This window comes from Harpia harpyja, chromosome 14 (assembly GCF_026419915.1).
Source record: "Harpia harpyja isolate bHarHar1 chromosome 14, bHarHar1 primary haplotype, whole genome shotgun sequence".
In the NCBI taxonomy this organism is placed as follows: Eukaryota; Metazoa; Chordata; class Aves; order Accipitriformes; family Accipitridae; genus Harpia; species Harpia harpyja.
Window position 1 is genome coordinate 39,794,769 of NC_068953.1, and position 20,968 is coordinate 39,815,736.

The 20,968-nt window shown below is 55.0% G+C and overlaps 4 non-coding genes across 4 annotated transcripts; all 4 read right to left on the minus strand.

Annotated features, from left to right (window-relative positions):
• Positions 1-7,130: 7,130 nt before the first annotated feature.
• Positions 7,131-7,202, minus strand: TRNAQ-CUG (transfer RNA glutamine (anticodon CUG)). Its single transcript has one exon. It is a non-coding gene; the product is annotated as a tRNA-Gln (tRNA).
• A 4,107-nt stretch (positions 7,203-11,309) lies between these two features.
• TRNAG-UCC (transfer RNA glycine (anticodon UCC)) lies at positions 11,310-11,381 on the minus strand. Its single transcript has one exon. It is a non-coding gene; the product is annotated as a tRNA-Gly (tRNA).
• Positions 11,382-14,924: 3,543 nt separating this feature from the next.
• On the minus strand, positions 14,925-14,996 carry TRNAM-CAU (transfer RNA methionine (anticodon CAU)). Its single transcript has one exon. It is a non-coding gene; the product is annotated as a tRNA-Met (tRNA).
• A 4,130-nt stretch (positions 14,997-19,126) lies between these two features.
• On the minus strand, positions 19,127-19,208 carry TRNAS-AGA (transfer RNA serine (anticodon AGA)). The gene has a single exon. It is a non-coding gene; the product is annotated as a tRNA-Ser (tRNA).
• Between the last annotated feature and the right edge of the window lie 1,760 nt (positions 19,209-20,968).

Below are 20,968 nucleotides of genomic sequence, written 5' to 3' on the forward strand. Positions count from 1 at the left end.
GTTAGGGAAGACAGTCTGGGTTACTCCTGCCTCAGGCAAAGGTAAACCCATTCGTGGGATTGCTTTTGCTCAAGGGCCTGGGTGCACTTGGTGGGTAATGCGAAAAGATGGAGAAGTCCGATGTGTGCCTCAAGGGGATTTGATTTTAGGTGAGACTAGCCAGAAGTAAACTGTATGATATGAGTTGCTATATAACCCTGCTACTGTATGTTATCCTTACTATAACTGTTATGTGCTATATCCATAGTACTATAGTAAGAATCACTTAGATCAAGCAAGAATGAACTATGATAAAACTGAGCGAAGCGCAGTAGTGATGGAACCAGAACTGACTCCAGCATGCAATAATCCAACAGTGCACACCATCTTCCTGCTGCGTCAAATGTCACCTGCTCGTCGCACCGCACTGAAGCCCAATTCTGCTCTACCGACGGAGAGGACTTTGCACCATCCCTCCTGCCCAGAAAGACTGGTATGACAGATGGCACCCTGAGTCGGGAACTAAATGAACTCAATGAACATGATCCATAAACTAATGGAATGGTATCTCTGTGTGTGTATACATATATACATATATATATATGTATCTATCTCATTGTTCATATGTCTCAAAGGATGGAAAAGGTGATGATTGATCAGGATGTAACTAAAGGTATGGCAACTGAGCATGACATCAGTGGTATAGAATAAGGGGTGGATACTGTCCTGGTTTAAGCTGGGATAGAGTTAACTGTCTTCCTAGTAGCTGGTACAGTGCTATGTTTTCAGTTCAGTATGCGAAGACTGTTGATAACGCTGATGTTTTCAGTTGTTGCTAAGTAGCGTTTAGATGAAAGTCAAGGATTTTTCAGCTTCTCATGCCCAGCCAGCGAGAAAGCTGGAGGGGCGCAAGAAGTTGGCACAGGACACAGCCAGGGCAGCTGACCCAAACTGGCCAACAGGGTATTCCATACCATGTGACGTCCCATCTAGTATAGGAACTGGTGGTGGGGGCGGGGAATGGCCGCTCGGGGACTAGCTGGGTATCGGTCGGTGGGTGGTGAGCAATTGCACAGCGCATCATTCGTACATTCCGATACTTTTCTTATTGCTGTTGTCATTTTAGTAGTGTTATCGTTATCATTATTAGTTTCTTCTTTTCTGTTCTATTAAACCATTCTTATCTCAACCCCCAAGTTTTACTTCTTTTCCCGATTCTCTCCCCCATCCCACCGGGTGGGGGGGAGGGAGTGAGTGAGTGAGAGGCTGCGTGGTGCTTAGTTGCTGGCTGGGGTTAAACCACAACAAATGCCTAGGTGGTGGTCAAGGGACAGGCTATGCTTCATGAGGCCAGCAATGCAGTTGGGCTGTGTGGTGGCAGGAGGCCTGCTCCTTATGTAATGGCTCAGAGGCCTGTCTGTCAGATCTGAAGTCACCCTGGAGAGGCTGACCTAACCTGTCCAGGCTCCGGCATTGCAGAGGCATCCTGAAGTTTACTGGAACTGGATGTAACGATGTTCCTGGTAACTAAGAACTGAGACACTCTCATTTCTCTTGCAGCTTACAGCCTGTGGGCCAAGGGAACCACAAGGAGCCTCTCACAGCTAGACTCTCTACCTAAAGGGGACAAAGCTTCTCAAGTCTCTGATTCCAGGGTTGCTTAAAGCAAAAAGCATGGTTTTGCTGTGCTGACAGTCCAAACCCAATCTGGACAGTGGGGTTGTATGTGGGGTGTGTGTTAGCACAGTATTTACAGACTCCCGCTCTGTCAATAGCAGTTCTACAAGTAGGTGGAGTTACGAAGAGGGGGATCGTGATTGTGCATGCTCAGTTCCCTAGTGAAATGCCCACCCTAACCCCATCTTGCAGTCACACTGCCTACGTCCAGCCATGAAAAGAAGGGCTTTTCTCCTTTCCACTCCATACCTGTCCCCTGGAGTTTCTTTCCAAAACACCAATGAAAGAGAGAAGTGCCATGACTGTTTTTCGTATGATTTTGTGAACAACAATTGAGAGGACTGAAAAGTTAATTCCAAAGGTCTCTATTAACTTTCACAATGAAGAATTTGGCAACTGGCCCCACAGGGCCGTGATCACCAGGTTACAGACTCATGCACAATGACTCTGAGTCTTTTTGGTGCTCTGCTGTAAGTTCAGGGAGCTCCACCCACAACTGCTGGTAAGATCGGGACAGAAGCCAGTGCTCTTCCTTGCAGAGCGCGTAGCCAACGGAGGGAGGAGGAGAACAAACCACCAGGAGTCTCCAGCTGTGCTGCACAAAGTCTTTAATGAGAAGGAGGAAATGCAGTGGCACGGAACAGAGACCGAGAAACACGTCTGCAGGGTTCAGGGAGGCACAGAGAATGGCCCATTTCCCAAGGACAAGCTCCAGGCAAAGCGCTTGCCTTTCCCCATCCCGATCTACCCGGTGGCAATGCCAGCCCACCAAGAGCAGGTCCTAACTCCGGCACACTCTCTCCGTCAGCAGGAGGTTCAGCAAAGCAGAAGAGAACGAGCCCTTTCCTGAGGAGCTCAGAGCAAAGCAGAGCCTGAGGAGACACGGCGAGGCCTGCAGTGCAGCGAGGAGCAGCAGGCACAGGTCGCTTCTGCCAGGTGGGATGAGGACACTCAGCCCACCTGCAAGCCGTGGCTACGCTCCTGCTGCTGCAGGATGCCTGTCTTCCTTGGTGCTCCAAAGGGGAAGATCTGCTGGCTTCAGCAGTTCAGACCGCAGCGGGTGGGAGGCAGACACAGCCCTGACCCCCCCAGACCAAGGGAGCCCCCAGAAGAGATGGGAACCCCCCCGGCGCTGAGGGAGCTCCCAACAGCAGCTGACAGCGAGGATCCCACGGCTGTGCTCTGAGGGAAAGAGGTGAGGATGGGGCCCGGCAGGGTTACCACCACCGGGGAGGCCTGGATGGCCACCGTCGAGTCAGCGCAGCGGGCGACACAGGGCTCACTGCAGCTGCTTGCAAGTGGGGTTGGGCCAGAGGCGCCGCAGGGCGTTGGGAGACAGGGTCTGAAGCAAGACATCTCTCGGCGAGGGAGGCAAAGCTGAAACACAGAGCAGGCAGGGAGCACGAACCTCAATATCAGCCCGTCTGTCTTTTCCTCAGCTCTCTCCATGGACACTCTTTGTTTTCAAAACACCCAGTGTGCCTACAGTTCCCACAGCCCTCATCGTGCCCTCCGAGTTGCACGGCACAGGAAGGCTGACCCACTTTTGGAATAGGCCCCAGCGCAGTGGCGTTAAAGCACCTGTGGAAAGACTGGTCATACCCCATCTCCAGAACAAACACTGCTGCTTTGAAGAAGACACTGGATGCACTTGGCCATTTCGTTAGAGATGGCCTCCTGCAGGTGCACATTCTGGTGGGCAGACCCCCCCTGCAGCTGAGCCCCATGGTTCCCCTTCTGCTTGAAAGAACCCTCCTCTTCCCTGCTCCTCCCAGCCACCTCCCCCAAAAGGCAAAGAGACTGCAGCCCTTCAACAGTTGTATGGCAGGGCAAAGCTGAGGCAGCCCAAGCCTCAGCCTCAGTAGCCACCAAGACAGCAGTTCAGCTCACAGAGAGAGATGGAGCGGACTCAGGCTTACCTTGCTCCTCGAGGAAAGGGAGGCAAGAGAGGAGGATGCAGAGCCTGGAGCAGCGCAGGCTTTTATGCTGTGTCCCAGAGCCCTGGGGGGGCCACAAACATTCCTTGCTCATGAAGCATCTCAACACCTAGTAGACACAGGGGAGACTGTGAGTAAGTTTAAGCAGAACGTCAAGACTGCACAATCCCATATGGGAGAAGAGCCTCATCTCACCAGGGATGTGGCAAAGCTCAACGTCAAAGGAAGTCCTTTGTGGGCTGGAAGGAAGGCCCCTGTGGGCCGGAGTGACAGCCAGGAGGACCTAGCTTACGCTCATCAGGCTCTACCACAGCATGGTTTTGTGATCAAAGAGATGCCCGCATTCTTCTCTGAAAGAGACCCAGAGTACCTGGGAGTCATCGTGATGTGGAAGAGTTGGGAAAAACCCTGAACTCCAGGCAAACATGAGTCACCCTGCTGTGGACTTCAGTGCACACGTTGCCCCAGCCTGAGGCGTACCAGGGATACCAGAGCTTATAGTCCCAAAGCGCCGCTTTCGTCAAGGGCTTTTCCACACATTTTAGCACCATTCCTGAATCAACTGGTGCTTCTATGCAACCTCCTGCATTTGCTGTCTTCCAAGGCATTGCCTTTTGGTGGTTGCTCAAGGGCTCATGTGACTCCCAGGTGCTCTGGGAGACTGATCCGATGTCCCTTTGAAATTTGAAATGCATGGAATGGGCCACCCCATCCCTCACCCAGGAGAAAGAGCTACGATCTTTTGGCTCCCTGCCCTGAGCCTCTCCTCAAAAGCAGGCCATCCAGGCCTTTGGCCTGTGGGATGAACTTGCTGAGCAAAACAGGTCAATTTGTGTGTGGGAAGGACACAGTCACTTAAAATGTCTGCACAGCTAGCCTGAGACCTCCAAGCCAATAGGTCTTAGCAGCGCTGGAGACAAATTAATTATATTGATGTTAGACGATACGCAGTGGGAGCAAAAATTTTCAGGTGAGAGAGGCAAGGGCTTAATCACCAGAGAGGCCTCGGCAAGCTGCAATTATTAGGTGTTGAGATGCTTCATGAGCAAGGAATGTTTGTGGCCCCCCCAGGGCTCTGGGACACAGCATAAAAGCCTGCGCTGCTCCAGGCTCTGCATCCTCCTCTCTTGCCTCCCTTTCCTCGAGGAGCAAGGTAAGCCTGAGTCCGCTCCATCTCTCTCTGTGGGCTGAACTGCTGTCTTGGTGGCTACTGAGGCTGAGACTTGGGCTGCCTCAGCTTTGCCCTGCCATACAACAGTTGAAGGGCTGCAGTCTCTTTGCCTTTTGGGGGAGGTGGCTGGGAAAAGGAGGGTTCTTTCAAGCAGAAGGGGAACCATGGGGCTCAGCTGCAGGGGGGTCTGCCCACCAGAATGTGCACCTTTAGCTGATGGTCTCTAACCACATGGCCAAGTGCATCCAGTGCCATCTTGAAAGCAACGATGGAGATGGGGTATGATCAGTCTTTCCACAGGCGCTTTAACGCCACTGCGCTGGGGCCTATTCCAAAAGTCGGTCAGCCTTCCTGTGCCGTGCACCTCGGAGGGCACGATGAGGGCTGTGGGAACTGTAGGCACACTGGGTGTTTTGAAAACAAAGAGTGTCCATGGAGAGAGCTGAGGAAAAGACAGATGGGCTGATATTGAGGTTCGTGCTCCCTGCCTGCTCTGTGTTTCAGCTTTGCCTCCCTCGCTGAGAGATGTCTTGCTTCAGACCCTGTCTCCCAACGCCCTGCGGTGCCTCCGGCCCAACCCCACTTGCAAGCAGCTGCAGTGAGCCCTGTGTCGCCCGCTGCGCTGACTCGACGGTGTTCATCGAAGCCTCCCCGGTGGTGGTGACCCTGCCGGGCCCCATCCTCACCTCTTTCCCTCAGAGCACAGCCGTGGGATCCTCGCTGTCAGCTGCTGTTGGGAGCTCCCTCAGCGCCGGGGGGGTTCCCATCTCTTCTGGGGGCTCCCTTGGTCTGGGGGGGTCAGGGCTGTGTCTGCCTCCCACCCGCTGCGGTCTGAACTGCTGAAGCCAGCAGATCATCCCCTTTGGAGCACCAAGGAAGACAGGCATCCTGCAGCAGCAGGAGCGTAGCCACGGCTTGCAGGTGGGCTGAGTGTCCTCATCCCACCTGGCAGAAGGGACCTGTGCCTGCTGCTCCTCGCTGCACTGCAGGCCTCGCCGTGTCTCCTCAGGCTCTGCTTTGCTCTGAGCTCCTCAGGAAAGGGCTCGTTCTCTTCTGCTTTGCTGAACCTCCTGCTGACGGAGGGAGTGTGCCGGAGTTAGGGCCTGCTCTTGGTGGGCTGGCATTGCCACCGGGTAGATCGGGATGGGGAAAGGCAAGCGCTTTGCCTGGAGCTTGTCCTTGGGAAATGGGCCACTCTCTGTGCCCCCCTGAACCCTGCAGACGTGTTTCTCGGTCTCTGTTCCGTGCCACTGCATTTCCTCCTTCTCATTAAAGACTTTGTGCAGCACACCTGGAGACTCGTGGTGGTTTGTTCTCCTCCCCCCTCAGTTCGCCAACATAGCTGCAAGGATGTCGTAAGTTAAGCCCAGCTGGCAACTAAGCACCACCGCCTGCTCGCTGTCCAAAGAATATATAATGCATGTGATGCACAATGCAATTGCTCACCACACAGAACCTGATGCTCAGCTCATTTCCGAGCTGTGATCCCTTCTCCCCCCCGCCCCCACTGCCAGCTCCCCCAGTTATATACTGAGCATGACATCATACAGTATCGAACTTGGCTAGTTCGGGTCAGCTGTCCTGGCTGGGCCCCCTCCAGCTCCTTGTGAAAGTAAACTCTATCCCAGCCCACCCCAGGATAAAGGAAGAGGGAGAACCTGCTCTCTCCCATGACCGTGCGTCTGTCCCCATGCACGGGGCACTGCCAGTTGTGGGTGGAGCTCCCTGAACTGATCCCAGAGCCCCCAAAATAACCAGCAAGCAAAAGACAGAAAAGCCTCAGAGAAATGGATGGCACCAGAAGCAATGGACAGGGGTGGGAATACAAGTAATGTCACACGCAGTGGTAATGAAAGACGGGAAATGGTCGCCCAGGGAATGTTGTAGAGTCTCCATCTTTGGAGGTGTCCCACATCCAAGCAGACAAGGCCCTGAATAGCCTCCTCCACTTGAGGCTGCTTTGAGCCAGGCTTGGAGTGCATGCTCTCCACCTGAGGTGTTGTGTGATTCTCTGAGCCACTGCTGGATGCCCTCATCCAGGAGCAGCCATCCAGACCAAGGGAGCAGAGAGGGGGTGGGGTCCAGTGCTCAGGAAAGCTGCAGAGGTTTGGTGGGCACAGGGCAGCAGAAGGGGCACTGGTGTCGGTCCCAGGGCTGGGAGCACAGGAAAGGAAGGAAGATGAGAGTGCATTAAACCATTGACCTGACAGCAAGGCAAGGCTGCCAATGTGTAAGCATGCTGAGGAAAGCCCTGAGGGGAGGAAAGGAAGGAAGATGAGAGTGCATTAAACCATTGACCTGACAGCAAGGCAAGGCTGCCAATGTGTAAGCATGCTGAGGAAAGCCCTGAGGGACCCAAAAGCTCAAGGTCCCACTGAGATTTGAACTCAGATCGCTGGATTCAGAGTCCAGAGTGCTCACCATTACACCATGGGACCTCCTGGACATGTGCTCTCCTTCCCCTGTGGCCACCCTCTCTGAGCCATGTCCTCTTGGCCCAGCCTGCTGGTCTCTCCATCTCCCTGGGCATCACCAAGTGCAGCCTTCCTTCAGGGCCACCGCGCGACTCTCCGCTCGCAGGATCTTTCCAGGGAGCGGCAGAGCACTTTGTGCAAGCCTGGCATGCCCTCTCTTACAAGACCCAGGCTGGTAGCCTGGGAGAATCTTGTTTTCGCATACTTACACCTGCTTATGAAGTTTCCAGCTTAATCTCCTCAACATTCCAGCATATGCTATCCCCTTCTGCCCCAAAGTGGCCTCTCACTCAGTGACAATGAGATTTTTCTCTCCCAAGGCTGCTCCAGACTCAGGTACATTTCACTGTGAGCCTGAGGGAACTTTTCCTCATGCCCTGGGACCACCACACTGCCTGCCCAAGAAGGGTCCGTGCACACAGCGGGGAAAAGCTGCACTGGTGCTATCCTCCTTGGGCCAAGGTTTGAGTCTGTGTGGTGAGAGCAGGGCCCTTCCTCCCAGCAGTCAGACAGGAGGAAACACAGGCGGGGACACTCTGCTGGATCTCAGACTTAGCCCAGGACACTGAGGACACAACTGCCTGGTACTTTTGGACTGCCCAAAGCACTGGGCTGGCAGCCGGTACTTCTGAACCCGCAGGACAGACCAGGCTGCCGTGCCCAAGCCTAAGATATCAAATGGCAGGTTACATTCAGAGAGGGTGTGAGAAACACCTAGTCACGGGAGAAGGGTTAAATTTCCACAGAGTCACAAATCTGAAAGCATGTGCCAGAGAAGCAGCATTGCTGAGGACTGTCCTCATCCATCCCTGGGATCCGCAGGACCGAGCAGGGTGGGAGGAGTGTCTGGGAGCAGCAAGAGCAGGGCCCAATCTCTGAAGGTCTTGCAAAGAGGTGGAGGGACCCCGCACTCCAAGGGCTGGAGCACAGGGAAAGGGACAGCCCTTTCCCATGCAGATGCTGTGCCGCTGCAGGAGGAGAAATGTCCCTTCTGGGGCTGAGACAGCATTTCTCCAAGCAATGGAGGGTCTTTCTGGGGCTCTGCTAGTCTCACCCAGCACTCGGGGAGAAAGGATTCTGGGCCAGTGGGTTGTGTGGGCCAGTGCCCACAAGGCAGCTTCCTTGCTCGGGGCATTTTGTCCTTGGTTTCCTTCCTGGCAGCACTGCCTGCTGGGGCTGCCGTGGTCCCCAGACTGTTTGCTTCCCCAAGGTCACGGCAAATGTTCCATCCACTGTAGCCTCCGATGCTGCTCCTCCCTGCGGGACACTGCGGGGAGGACACTTTGTGCCCCCCTTACAGGCTTCAATGGGCGGCCAGAGATCTCCCAGAGCTCCCCAGCCCCTGGGAGCTGCAGCTCAGGCCAGGCAGGCTCACGCAGGAGGCCACGCCACTCCTGGGTCCTGCACTCCCCAGGTCTTTCTGGCCAAGGGCAGGCCTTGGCAAGCCAGAGAGCCACCTTCATACAGCAGAAGCCCCCTCACCTTCTCTTCTCCAGGCTGAACAATCCCAGCTCCTTCAGCATCTCCCTCAATCCCGACACGCTCCGGCATGCTCTGATACCACCCTGTGCGTGTCCCCTCTTCCTCTTCCTCTTCCTCTTCCTCTTCCTCTTCCTCTTCCTCTTCCTGTGTGGACAGGAGGACCTCTTCTGTGGCTCATACTTCCTGACTGCGGTCCTTCTGAAAAATGCCACCAGTGCTCGTGCAACCTGTGGTGGGATTGCGTGAGGATGCCTCTGTCCTGTCAGCAGTGTTGGAGAGAGCCTGCCATGCCCCTGTTGGCCTCTTACTGGTGGGCCTTTACTCCCACCTGTCCCTCTTCCCACTGGTGCTGTCCATCTTTGCTGGTGAGGAACTGCCAGTTCGGGGAAACTTTCTGGGTTGAAATCCTGCTGGTCAATGCCTAGTGCTGGATTGGCACCTACACAATGTGCCACTGGGCCTGAAAGAGGGAAGGATGCATCGCAGGGGCTCTCCAGCTTTGGGAGCAGAGGGCAGAGGAGCTCCCTGATGACTAAGGAGAGGGAAAAGTTGCCCCATCTCCAAAACGGGGGAAGAAGGACTATCTGGGGAACCAAGGAAAGGTGATGATAAACTGGAGCAAGTTCAGCGGAGGATCCCTAGCATAGTCAGGGGCTGGGGGGGCCTTGTAAGGAAAGGCTGAGGACCCAAGGCTTGCTCAGCTGGGTGAAGAAAATGCTTAGCGGGGATCTAATAGGAGCCTCCTGGTGCCTACCAGGAGGCTCCTGCGATGGCTGGAGGATGAGCGCCATGGTCAGAAATTGAGCAGGCAGTTTGTGACTGGCTACACAATCAAAAATGATCACCCAGAGGGTGCCTAAGCATGGGAACAGGGGTCCAGAGAGGCTGTAAAACATCTGTCCTCAAGGTATTTTATGACCCGAAAGGACAAAGCACTGATCAGCTGGTGGGAGCCTGCCTGAAGCAGGAGGATGCACTCTCTGAGTCCCTGAAATGCCTTCCAACCAGAAGGGTTGTTGGAGGGGAAAGCGGAAGCAGGGAAAGAGGGTTTTGTGGGTGAATGTTTGAAGAATGTCCAAAGCTCCACATTGCAGGGGAGGGGAGAGGCATGCAGAATGTGACTTTTGTAGGGGAGAGTGGAAAAGTGGAATTCCCCAGGGGCTCTCCTCCCTCCATGATTCTGTTCTAGGCCTACCCAGCTGCTACTGGTGGGGCAGCATGGGTACGCCCATTTCTCCTTCTACAGGAGCTGGGACTGCAGCAAGACCTGGTCAGCAGGCTGAGCAGAGCCCCCAGAGGGGCAAGAAGCCTCCACTGAAGAGAGAGAAGCATGAAGGGGGGCAGCCAGAGAGAAGAGCCTGTCAGGAGTGGGACTCGAAGCCATGCCTCCCAGGGAGGCTGCAACCTGAACGCAACGCCTTAGACCACTCGGCCATCCTGACCCGCTGCTGCTGCTACTGGTCCGCCCCCTGCAGCTGCCAGAGCCAACCCACCTCAGCCAGCCTCCTCCTGGCACTGCTGCAGGGGGAGCTGTATCCCGGGAGCACCCTTGCCCTGCTCCCACCAAGGGCTGCAAACTGGCGACCGCAGCTCCTACACGCGCTTCATACCACATGGAACCGGAGTACCCAGCACAGGGGCAGCACACTTCCCACACATCTCCCAAAGCCCAAGGCAATCCTTCACGGGAGCAACCAAAGGAACCGTCAGTGAATTACGGCTCTACGCATGCCAATGTCCTGTCAAGGGCTCCAGGCACACGTCTACCTTTCCCGTGACTTCCTCCATTCCCTCCAGAGCCTCAGGATGTGGCAAGCCAAGCACTTGGCCTGCAGCGCTGCCAAGCACTTGGCCTGCAGCGCTGCCTCATGGACGGTTCCTGGGGCAACCAGGGTGCTTCCTTCTTCCCTGCTCGGGGCTGGGAAGGCTCGGCAAGGAGGGCTGTGCCACACCAACCCCTGGGGGAATGCTGTGTCGGTCTCAAGGAGTCAGTGTGTGGGAAAGGGTCTGGAGAGTCAAGGCAAAAGGACAGGAGATGCGCCAAGTGCCGAGCAATGACTGGGCTCCCGTTCCTGCGGGGAAGAGGCTGACTTACTGCCCGTGACGTAGAGGAAGGAGGGCACAGCTCTCTGGGACTTGTTGCTTCATGGAAGGAGGTAGACTGTAAGGCATCTCAGGCGGTCACTAGTCCAAATGCCTGCCTAAAGCAGGGCTAGCCCCAAAGCTAGAGCAGGTGGCACAGTGCCTGAGCCCCACTGAAACCTGAGTGTGATACCCAGGCATGGAAAATCCCAAACAAAGTTCTCTGGGCACCTGCTGCCATGCTTCAGCGCTGCCTGAGAATCTCAGAATGGTGCAAAGCAGCCCCCGCAGTCTGCTTTTGCAAGGCTGACCTTGCTAAAAGCCCAGCCTGTGTCTGCTGGGCTCGGAGGTGCCCAGAGGCCTGTCCATGAAGCAAGGCTGCAGGGGGAGTCAAGGGGAGTGGCGCGACCGCCCTATGCGAGGTGACCTTCCTGAGGGGGGGAAGCTGCGCTGTTTGGGAACAGGACAGGCAAGGCACTGTGGAGCCAGGCTGAGTAAAAGCTTGCCTGCGTTGGCCAGGAATCGAACCCGGGTCAACTGCTTGGAAGGCAGCTATGCTCACCACTATACCACCAACGCTCCTGGGCCACTCCTGCCTCCCGCTCCTCCAGCCCAGAGCCTGGCCTCCCTCCTGCTCCTCCACGTCCCAGTCTTGCCTGCCTCCTGCTCTGCCAGGTCACAAACTGCCCTCTTGCCTGCTCCTCCGCTTCACAGACTATCCCGCCTCCTCCTTCCAGACCCCTACACACATACACATGACCTCAAGCTGCTGGCACATGGGTGTGCTTCTCTGCGTGTGAGCTCTTGGCTACGGAAACTCCAGCTGCTGGGTGCTGCTAATGGTGACGCTCCCCATCTGCGTTCATACGTGGGCCAGCTGCGCACGTACTATGCAGGTGCGTGTGCGTTTGCGTGTACGTACCTGTGGTGGTTTAAGCACAGACAAACGCCCACCCAGCTGCTCACTACTTTCCCCACCCGCAGGGCGATGCGGAGCACTGAAAACACACTGAGAAATCTCTTGGCTCAAGATAAACACACGGACATGGCTTAGCAAAAACTCTTGTGGGAAAATCAGGCTTGACTTGGGCAAAATTAATTCTTTGCCAATTAAAACAGATGCAAGTAGTGAGAAACAAAAAGACAAACTTAAACACCGCCTTTCCTCTCCCCTGTGCCGGGACAACTGCAGTGCTTCACACCAGACTCCTTTACCTGTCCAAGCAGGATGTGTCTTCCCTCTGCTCTTTCCCACTCTTTTTGCTCCTTCCAGCTCTCTCTGCCTGGCCTCTTTTGCCCTTTCTGGAATATGTTTTCACAGGGGGGCCACCAATGTAGACGACAGCTCAGCTGTCTTGTGCGGTGGGTCCACTGTGGAGCTGGAACTGACTGTGTCTGACACAGGGCAGCCCCTTATCTCTTCCCACAGAGGCCATTCTGCAGCACCCCCTGACCCCTCCACTACCAAAACCTTGCCATGTGTAGCCAATACAGTGCCCATGGGGAATACCAGAGGGCATAACGCTGAGGTAGCGCGGTCGGAGTCTGCCCCAGTCGGAGTCACAATCACGCTGTCCTGGGCTAGCGTGTGGTTGCATGATGTACCCTTTGGCTGAATTAAAAAGGCACAGCAACCAGCCTGGGTTTCTTCCTAGGCACTGGATATGTCCGTAGCTTGTAGACGTGTGTAGTAGTAGCTCAGCAATCAGTAAGTAAAAAGCAGGCAATGCTAGGGTAGCAATTCTCTGTCTATATAATGTGCAAATAGGCCAGGTGGATCATTTCTAGCACAAGTTTCTTGGTCTATGATGCTTGGCCAGATATGAGCATCTGCCACATTCTGTGCTGCGTGCCCGTAAACAATTTGTTTGCAGGACTCCACGCATTACCTGTTCCTGGGCTAAAATCTGCCTTGTGCTGCCCCTGGTTTTGGCGACGGATGATTGCTTTGGTGAATGCCCGTGCCGGCACTGATGAATGATGAAGTACACGTGACCAGGACGTACCTTCCCCTACATACACGGGGGGCACCATTTTCTTTCAGCTGCCATTTTCTTATTAAGCACCATAACAACCATGTTTTCATACTGCTCTCTGATTGGCTGACAGCCATTTCTGGACCCCATCAGGCCCACCTGCTCTCAGGCAGACCTGTGATTGGCTGTCAGGACCAGCCAACCCTACCTGTGTACCCAGAAGCACGTCAGGCAAGGAAGCCCCCACTCGCTAAACAAAGGGAAGAGGCAACTTCTGACAGCGTCATCCCCTGTGGGTTCTCCTATTGCTTTGTGATTGCCGGACGGCCATTTTTGACACTGTCATGCCCGCTTGTTCTCAGATCTCCCTCTCAGGGACTGTCCGCTTCCTTTGGACCAAGAAGTGTTTGGGTATAAAAAGATATACCGTGCAGTGGTATCCACTCTGGAATGAAGACGAGCACTTAGCACAAGCGATATGCCTGTGGGTGGCCCATTGCCTGCAGAGCCAGAGGCCACCTCACAGTCAACATGCAAGCGATCTTCTGGCTTCTGGCCAGTCAGGCACTCAGGTAGCAGGGAGCTCACCTGCAGATACCCGTGCTATCTTCCTGCTGCCAGCTCGTGAAGCACTCAGGCAAGAAAGACCTATAGAGGAGGCCACTCTCAATTATCTTTGAAAGGTTGCGACAACTGGGAGAGGTTCCTGAGTCCTGGAAGAAATTCATTGTCACTCCTATCTTCGCGAATGGCGCAAAGGAGAATGGGGGCAACAGCAGGCCGGTCCGCCTCACCTCGATCCCTGGGAAGGGGAAGGAGCAACTCATCCTGGAAACCCTTTGCAGACACGTGAAGAACAAGAATGCGATTGGTCTTGTTTTCATTGCATTCTACTCCTAGCTCATTTCTGTCAGACTGTGCTTTTCTGGTTTTGGCGGGGGGGGGTCTTTGTGTGTGTATGTGTGTGTGAGAGGGGTATTTGCTGGGAAATCTCAAGCTGCACTAGCCAGTGAGGAGAGTGGATTGGCATCAGGGACTGCCCAGGGTTGGAGCAGGACACTGGACAAACCAGGCCTGGGCTCCAGGCCTGGATTCTGCACAGACCTGTGGTACAGTCGAGGGTTCAGAGCACCTGCTGATGTGCACGTGGGAGTGAGGGGGTGGGTGTCCAGCACTGGATTCCAGTGCTGAGCAGCCAGAAGAGAAGGAAAGGCTCGGGCTATATGTGTGTTTTGTCTTGTAGTGAGCAATAAAAGACAAAGAAAACACCGCCATGCCAACCAATTTTTCCAGGCTCAACTGCACTCCTTCACTGCAGACTACTCCAGCATGGGTTCTCCACATGCTGCGCGTCTGAACAGGAAAAATCTCTTTCAGCGTGGGCTCTTCCACAGGCTTCAGGCCCGTCAGGAAAAGTCTTCACTGGCGTGCCTTCTCCGCAGGTTGCAGTTCCTCCAGGAATATCCGCCTGCTCCAGCCAGCACGGGTGCCCTGGGTGCCACAAGCTTTGCAGATGGCTCAGTGTTGTGGAGGCCCCTGGAACCAGCTGTGTGTGTGGTGCAGGGCAGCCCCTCAGCTCTTCCCCACAGAGGCCACCCTGCAGCAGCCCCTCTCCCCACCACTACCAACACCTAGCCACGTATGGCCAATACAGTGCCCACTGGGAATACCTACTCAGCCCTGCTCCTGGCTGGAGCTGCGAGTGAGCACGGCAGCAAACAGACTAGGATGGAGAAAACCCCCAGATGGTCAAGCTGATTGCATTGGTGTTTCCCAAAGTAGCACCAGCCTTGTCCTCCTCCTCCTCCCCACCTGCAGATTCCTGGAGGTCCCTGCTTGCGGCTGGGAAGTTGGGATTGAGCTGCTGGATGGGAAGGGAGAAAAGCCTGTGTCCCCAGGACACCCGCTTCCTTGTGGGGGGAGCTCTGCCTGCTGCTCCACAGCCTCCCGTCTGCCTTGCTGAGGGGCACTATGGGAGTGCTGGCTCCTAAGGCGGCAAAGGAGAAAGAAGGTGGCAGTGGCAGAGAGAAGGGGCTGAGGGAACAGGAGGGCCATGGCCATGGGTGCCCAGAGAGCTAGAGCAGTGCAGGTTAAAAGTTGCGGGGAGAGGCAGCAGCTGTCAGGAGGAGGGAAAAAAAGCGACAATTAGCAGAGGATGGTTTCGATCCATCGACCTCTGGGTTATGGGCCCAGCACGCTTCCGCTGCGCCACTCTGCTCCCCCCAGCACCTCTGCCGGCACCTCCCACGGCCCTGCCTGATGCTCCCTGGCACTGCCAGCCCTCATGCCTCCTTCCCTTCCTCTGTCCTGTGCCCTCACCCGGGCCAGAAAATTGGCTCTCAGGAAAGTTCACCTCCTTTGCGCCTTCGCTGCGGAGCTCAAGGGCCTTGCCTTGCCCTTCTCCCCACATCTCCTGCCCATAACCCTGGATGGGGACTTTCTTCTTGACCACCCAAGCTGGCTCTGCAGGCACTGAAGGAAACCCCGGAGCGAGGGGGCAGCCTTGTTGCTTTGCAGGGTGGAGGGGAGCTGCTCTCCAGCGAGCTCAGGAGGGCTGCCACCCTGCCCAGAAATCCAGCTCCCAGGGGGCTGTGGGACTGTGCCCGGCGTCAACGTCCCTTCTTTGCCGGCTGAGGAGGGACACGAGGACGCTTAGCATTACCAAGCATAGAATTACCAAGGGAATTAATCCTCCGAGTTTGGCTGTTCACATAGTGGTGCCCCAGCCTAATGCATGGAGGACCCCAAGACAGAGGAAAGCAGGGCTGGTATATGTTTACAATACAGTTGTGTCAACCAATCAAATTACTCATGTTAAGGGGTGGGCTAATCAGTTACTATTGCTCCCAAGATCACTATGTGCTTCTCCTGGGCAGGTGGTGTGGACAGATGCTCAGTGGGGTGTTAATCTTCATTGTTCTAAACCAATGTCCCGTGCAGGTGGAGGGGCTTTATACCAGATTCAGGTTGATTGCTGTTCTGGCCGTGGCTGTATACCTGGGGTTTTTTTGAAAGACAAATCTCCCATTGGTTTATCATCTGCATGGGGTGTTCTCAGCCAGTGGGAGCCAGTTTAGGTTGGGTCTTCAGGTCATGTTGACCCTGCGGTAAAAGGCCTTAGTCCTAGGCAGTGTTTGTTCTTCTAAGCAAGTTGTCTAGCAGTTGGCGCCTTGCCTTTCAGACAAGCGGTGAGGGCCTTGCCCTGCCAGTGCTGTGCTGTGCTGTGCTGTGCTGTGCTCCCTCACAGCTCCTGGCTTGTCCTCCCTCCTGGCGCAGGCCTGCCCTGGCTGCTCCCTGAGATCCGAGGGCTGCCCCCGCCACCGTGCAGGGTGCCGAAGAGCCAGAGAAACCCCTCCTCTCCGTGCCTGGTGCCATTCCTGTCCTGCCCAGCCCTGCTGGGAGTGGAGGTGGTTCCCAGTCGCCACAGGACAGGGCTGGCCCACCCGCACTGGGAGGTGGCCAGGCTTAAATGCTGCCAGGTGTCCCAGGGAAGGCTCTGGGCAGGCTGAGCTGGTAAAGCCTCTTGGTGAGCATGAGGGACGAGGTGGCAGTGCTGAGGCCTGCATTTTTGGGCTTGTGTTTGCTGGTGCCCCGTCCCATCCACAGGCCAGAGCATGCAGCGGAGACAAAAGCGGGATGGAGAGCGCTGGGACGTGGGTGCCAATGTGAGCGTGGGGAGCATGGCCCCAGCCTATCTGCTGCAGGGGCTATTGCTCAGGGGAAAGTATTTTGCTGCAGATCAAGAGGTCCCTGGCTCCTTCCAGGTGCCCTCTCCATTGCCCCTTTCCTTCTCCATTCATACTGACTATCTCTCTGAGCTTCTTTTTCCCTTGCAATGCTTCCCCCACCCTCAGTGGCATGGCTGCAGGGAACGGACCATGCACCAGCAATGGGCTCGTCTCTCCTTCTCTTTGTCTGGGCTCTCTCTGCACGTGTCCCTCAGGGTTTCCCTTTTCCTTAAGATGCTGAACCACCCAGGCAGGCTACCAACAGGTCCTCCTCAGCTGCTGCTCTGTTGGGAGCAGCTGGGTATGCGACTGAAAGAAGCCCTCTGGGAAGCCTCTGGTTCTTTTCTATCCCGCCCATCAGGGTCGGTGATGGCAGGGCATGGTCTCCTGATGCCACGGGCACCACCATGGCCTCTTCTGCACTTCCATGTCTTTCCCAGAAGAGGAGGAGACAGGAGAGCCCCACCCCTCATCCCCTCATCCTCAAGCTAAATTTGGGAAAGGCCCCTGGGAAAGGTTGTCCATGTGTGCAAGGGCTGGGGACGGGTCAGGCAGAATATCCCCAGGACCCCAGGCAAGATCTTAGGTCTATGATATGACTTCACTTCATCGTTAGCAATGAGGTCCAAAGAAGGACCTCTTCTGTAGCTCATAGTTGGCGCTGGCCCCTTCTCTTCCCCCCACCCCCACCCCTTGCCTGCTGCTCCACACCAGTCTGCCTTTGTGACACCTAAAGTGAGGGGCACTTTGTGAGTGCTGGCAAGATCTCCGATCCATGAGGTGCCTCCCCTTCATCTTTAGCAATGAGGGCCATGCTGTGCAGGCTGTCTTTGGAGGTGAGCTGCTGTAGGTTCAGGCCTAGGGAGGACAGCTGGTAGGGTTGTTCTGCCTGAGGTGTGAGGTGAGATCAGGCTCTTAAGTTCTGCTCAAGAGCCAACAACATTGGACCTCTTGTCATGGCTGGTACTCGGCACTGGTCCATTCTCCCATTTACAAGAAGGGTCGGAGGGAGGATCCGGGGAACTACAGGCCTGTCAGCCTGACCTCGGTACCGGGGAAGATTATGGAACGGTTTGTCTTGAGAGCACTCACATGGCAAGTCCAGGATAAGAAGGGGATCAGGCCCAGTCAGCATGGGTTTACGAAGGCAGGTCCTGCTTGACCAACCTGATCTCCTTCTATGACCGGGTGACCCGCCTAGTGGATGAGGGAAAGGCTGTGGATGTTATCTTCCTTGACTTCAGCAAGGGCTTTGACACTGTCTCTCATGGCATGCTCCTTGAGAAACTGGCGTCTCGTGGCTTGGATAAGTGTACTCTTCACTGGGTGAAATACTGGCTGGATGGCCGAGCCCAGAGGGTAGTGGTGAATGGGGTGAAATCCAGTTGGCGGCGGGTCACAAGTGGTGTTCCCCAGGGCTCGGTGTGGGGTCCTGTTCTGTTTATCTTTTTCGATGATTTGGATGAGGGGATTGAGTGCACCCTCAGCAAGTTTGCAGACGACACCAAGTTGGGAGGCAGGGTCGATCTGCTTGAGGGTAGGGAGGCTCTACAGAGGGATCTGGACAGGCTGGATCGATGGGCTGAGGCCAATCGTATGAAATTCAACAAGGCCAAGTGCCGGGTCCTGCATGTCGGTCACAGCAACCCCATGCAGCGCTACAGGCTTGGGGAAGAGTGGCTGGAAAGCTGCCCGGCAGAGAAAGACCTGGGGGTGCTGGTTGACAGCCGGCTGAATATGAGCCAGCAGTGTGCCCAGGTGGCCGAGAAGGCCAATGGCATCCTGGCCTGTATCAGAAATAGTGTGGCCAGCAGGAGCAGGGAGGTGATTGTTCCCCTGTACTCGGCACTGGTGAGGCCGCACCTCGAGTACTGTGTTCGGTTTTGGGCCCCTCACTACAAGAAAGACATTGAGTTGCTGGAGCATGTCCAGAGAAGGGCAACCAAGTTGGCCAGGGGCCTGGAGCACAAGTCTTATGAGGAGCGGCTGAGGGAACTGGGGCTGTTTAGTCTAGAAAAGAGGAGGCTGAGGGGAGACCTTATAGCTCTCTAGAACTACCTGAAAGGGGGTTGTAGTGAGGTGGGTGTTGGCGTCTTCTGTCAGGTGGCTGGAGATAGGACAAGAGGAAATGGCCTCAAGTTGAGGCAAGGGAGATTTAGGTTAGATATTAGGAAAAATTTTTTTACTGAGAGGGTTGTCAAACATTGGAATAGGCTGCCCAGGGAAGTGGTTGAGTCACCATCCCTGGAGGTATTCAAAAAGCAAGTGGACGGGGTACTTCAGGACATGGTTTAGCGGGCATGGTTGACGGTTGGACCCGATGATCGTGAGGTCTTTTCCAACCTAAATGATTCTACGATTCTAACATTGGACCTCTTGTCATGGCTGGTACTCGGCACTGGTCCATTCTCTTCCCCCAACCTGCCTACCTTGTCAATGGGAGCAGGATTTCCCTTTCATCCAGGAATTTCGGGGGGTGTGGGGTGTGGGGGGGCGAGGACAAGTGCCGTAGGCAAGGGGCTTTCACTGTCTCCCTGGGCACCAGGCACAGTGGGGAGCTGAGTCCCACTGCTGGCTGCAGCGTGGTCAATTGCAGGGAGCCCAAAAGGGGACTGCGCCCCGTAGTTGGCAGGATTCGAACCTGCGCGGGGAAACCCCAATGGATTTCTAGTCCATCGCCTTCACCACTCGGCCACAACTACCTGCTCCAGCCCTCTCTGCCCTGCTGATCACGTGCCCTGTGCAATGACACGCGGCTCCCTGGGAGTTTCAGGGCTAGGCTCCACTCGAAGATTTGCAGTTGGGACCTGCACGGAGCATGACGGGCACCTGCTGCCAGCCTTGCAGAGGCCTTGAGAGGCGTAACCCCAGGGGCTACAGCTGAAGCTCCCAGCGCCTTGTCTTCAGCCGGGCATCTGGGATATCCTGCCACGGGAGGGGGGGATGGTTTCACCCCCCAGCTGGTGTCTCTGCTGCTTCCAGGGAAGAAGAGAAGGCAGCTGTGTGGAGACAACCAGGGTGAGGTGAGATATTAGACCCCACTTTGCTTCTCAGATTTATCTGAGGGGGCCTCCAAGCCTGCTGTGAGCACTAGGGTGGGGACGCTGCTGCAGGGCAGATGGTGATCTCCCGGCAGCACTTCCAGCCTCTTGGGGACGTAGGGCGGTGTCAGCCCTTGAACAAAGACCATGACCGCCGTGCAGGTTGTTGGTGTGTAGGGGCAATGGTTTGCGAGAGGGGGAGAGATCCATGGAAAGGGCGAGGTAGAGACTGGCTGAGGAAAAGCGTGGAGGGGCAAAGGGAGAATAAATGGGGGGTGGGGGTGACTTAGAGGGAGACTAAACCCATCCATTTGTACATTCCGATCCTTTTATTAGTGCTGTTGTCATTTTAGTAGTGTTGTCATTATCATTATTAGTTTCTTCTTTTCTGTTCTATTAAACCGTTCTTATCTCAACCCCGGAGTTTTACTTCTTTTCCCGATTCTCTCCCCCATCCCACCGGGTGGGGGGGGAGTGAGTGAGTGAGCGGCTGCGTGGTGCTTAGTTGCTGGCTGGGGTTAAACCACCACAGTCCTTTTTTGGCGCCCAACGTGGGGCCTGAAGGGTTGAGATAACGACAAACCTGACCAGAGCTTGTTAAAACAAGTTTGTTATAAGCAGTCATTATATTGGTCTAATAGTCGCTGGTCATTATGTTGATTTATGTGTTCTTAGAGTTGTTGCTCTGGTTTTTAAAGTTCTGTTATGTATCACCTCGCTTGCTGTATGTAGTCCCTCTTCTGCTGCTTATCATCCGTGGGAGGTGGATTAAGGTTTTCGCTTTGATGTATTGTATAACATTGGTTTATGGTTTGATGAAGTCATCGGTTGTGGGATTAATCCGGTATTTGCACTCAGCATTGTCACCTTTATACTCCAGGAGCCATCTGTGGGAAACTATTAATAATTACACCATTTACCTTTCCTCCTTGGAAAACCAGTCTGTGGGTGGGATACCTCTCTTCCCCTCTCCTTTCCCCTCCAGTCCAGTTACAATGGTGTTTGAGAATTTTGAAAAATTTGAATACTCCTGGGATGTTGGGACCAGCACGGTCCTAGCCCTACTGCTAGGAATTAGCATGCTCCTGAACGTGGTTCAGCTCTTGTTTAAGGTTAAACAACTTTTTAAGAAGGTCACCCAGAGATCTGCCCCGAGGCTGGATAATTATGAGTGGCAGGGTGTGGGGGGTAGTATGGGCAAGTACCTAGAGAAGTGGGCACCTCCAGTGTTTTGGAAATTCACCCCTGAACAAGTGCAGAATCCGGAAGAACTAGTAAAATATTTGGAAAAGGTATGCTGTCACCCTGGCAGCTCCAGAGAGATACAAATCACTGCAACGTGCTGGGGCCTGGCCCATGCCTACCGAGCCCTGTTCGACACCACTCAGTACCCTCAAGGGGAAGAGAAGGTCTCTGGACCT